We start from the raw sequence: 2716 nt of genomic DNA, 5'->3' as shown, positions 1-2716 counted from the left end.
GTTTCATGCTTGTGACTCGTGAATAAACACTCTCAGTTCTTCCGGTAACATTTCACTCAAGGTTAATCATTATACAATATGGAGACACCTGAGAAAAAAGTCTCCCCTGCCTATACACTCTCCAGAATACTTTAAATTCTAAAATCCTTGTATTCTACATCAAACTCCCTAATTACTTAATCAAAACTATAGAACGTGTTTAAAAAACTAGTGCAGAGATTTAGTTTGCAGTAATTAAACCATGGTGAAGCCTTTATAACCCAATACACCTTAAAATATCCTCTTTTCCATCCCTTTTCTTAACTCAAAAATCTTCTCATCTTTCATTTTGCTCATCATATCTTAGTTTCCTTGATGGTACCTGCTACCTCAGCTGGTACTGAATTTACATAACATTTGCTTCTGTCCCCTAAATCTCAGTGCACAGTGCACTCCAGCAYTGGTTTCAGCCTGCCAGCATCACCTGGTCAGCAGGACACTGACAGGCATTTTCAGATCTAACTAGAAACAGGTAAGAAGACTATAAGCTTGAGGCTTGCTTTCTGCTTGTCTCTCTTCCCAACCTGGCAGGAGATGTCTTCCTCAAATCTGAGAACCTCCTGCTCTTGATAACCAGTTCAGGAGAGCCCTGTCTGGGCTTCATACCTGTGGCAGTCATTGACCATGAGGCAAATGAGACCATTTCCAGTTCCTGTGCTCCCTGCTGAGGTTAGTGCAAACCAACACCCCAACACATACTGAGGTAATTACCAATCTACAGGAGCAAAGAATTAATTGAAAATCATAGGCTCTTTCAGACGGTATCAAGCCCACAATTCTCCRGAGGATCCTGAAATAGTAATTACTCGGTGAGCACTTTTCCCTGTGCTCTCACCCCCTGAGGGTGACCTTACTCTACAAAAAATCCATCCTTCTCTTGTGTGCTTTATGCATCTTCCCTGTGGAGTACGTATTTTATGTAATGGGATGATTAATTCTTCATCTCCAYGTCATGGAAAAAAGTTCCGTGAAGAGGCAAAGCAAAAGGATTGGGGTGATGCAGTCAGCCCTGAAAGAGACTTTCATATGGCTTTACTTTGCTTTTGTGCTTTGAGATGTTGTTATTTAAATGGAATTGTTGCTGGAGAATGAGGATAGAGTGTGTTTGTGCATGTTATTTGAAGATAATTGCTTTTCAACTTATGCCCCTCAGTATTTAGTCCCTGATGGGCATTACACAGCAGACTGCACTGTGTATCTGCTCTTCATACCACTTTTACCTGTTAACACAGCAACAGTGTACCTGGCTCTTGTATTAAAAGATATTCACTATTCCTSATAGATGGGAAATTCAGGCCTGAATTTGGTGCCCTTGAACAGATCCTATTCCTGTGTGCCCCCAGCTCACCTTCCACTTTTCCTGAACATTTAGCCAAGAGTTTCATTTATACCCATTCCTACTTACAGTAAGACCTTTGTCTCAGTATGGGAGCATTATCTATAACCTTATCCCATACAATTAAAGKAGCATATAAAATTAGGCATTTAAATTTGCATATTTATAAGTAGCCTGAATGTCAAGATCAATGTSCCTTTCTGTCTTTGAACAGCAGCTAAATTACAGGTTTCATCTTAGTGCAGGAAATGTTGATTCTGTACACAGAACAACAGGTGAACCAACCCAAGTTGTTCTTTCCCTTCATGGCCCCAGAAACCATTCTTTCTTTCACAGTGTTTGAAATACAATAAATTGCTTATCCTGAGTCATTATCTGCTGTAATCAACACACTATTTTTTTTTTAACCATTTTCCAGCCAACAATACATCATTTTTGAATCAGAATGCTCTCAAACCCTAGAATCATTCTGATTTAGGGCTACAAATATTCTGATGAATGTTACTTGCAGAAGGTCCTGCAGATACCCATTCATTGCAAAGACACCAAAGATACTTGCTCTGAACAAGTTTTTCTGCAGATGCTGCCGTAGCTAGACTGTCTCCAATATCTTCTCAAACTTACATTTCCAAATAATAGCTCTCAGCGCAGGGGTGTTTAAAAGATAAAAATACTATTTAAAGTAATGGGGGAAATCCACAGCAGAGCAAAAGCTTTGGTGCAGATCTCCTGATCCCCACTCTAGCCCATTAACCACTACTCCTATTTAAAAAAAACACCAAACCAAAAAGAACAAACAATGAACAGGCAGAGGAGTAAATGCACCATGAATGAATTATCAGTGTCCAGTAAATTCATTGGAAATATGCTGTGCTAACTCAACTAACTTAGCTCATTAAACCCTGGGGTCTGTTCMCTTGTTCTTATWCTAAATTACCTTTTTCTCTACTTTWTTATGATGCAGTTTGGTTGTGGTTTTTTAAATATAATTCTGGTAGAATATTGCTAGGAAGTTGCTAGTGCATTTATAGATGCATTACAGGCAGCAAAGGAGCCACATCTGTTCTATCTCCTTGTCCTCACATCTGGGAAATCTCTACATTCTTCACCTGGCATGACTTCCCTCATGACACAGCTCAGTGCAGATAAACACACAGAAATGGGAGAAAAGTTCTCAGTTTGTCACATCAGCTCAGTGTCAGCATTTCATGCAGCCAGGACCTGCTCTGAATATTCTCTCCGTTACACTTGGATCACGCATTTTTGAGCAGTATTTACTTTAGTTATTGAAAGGCACTGCTCACTGAAACCCAGGAACATTAAAGCCACTCTGGACAATAT

This window comes from Malurus melanocephalus, unplaced genomic scaffold (genome assembly GCF_030028575.1).
Source record: "Malurus melanocephalus ecotype Western Australia unplaced genomic scaffold, MMel_1.1 scaffold_225, whole genome shotgun sequence".
Classification (NCBI taxonomy): domain Eukaryota; kingdom Metazoa; phylum Chordata; class Aves; order Passeriformes; family Maluridae; genus Malurus; species Malurus melanocephalus.
This window is presented reverse-complemented; position numbering follows the sequence as displayed.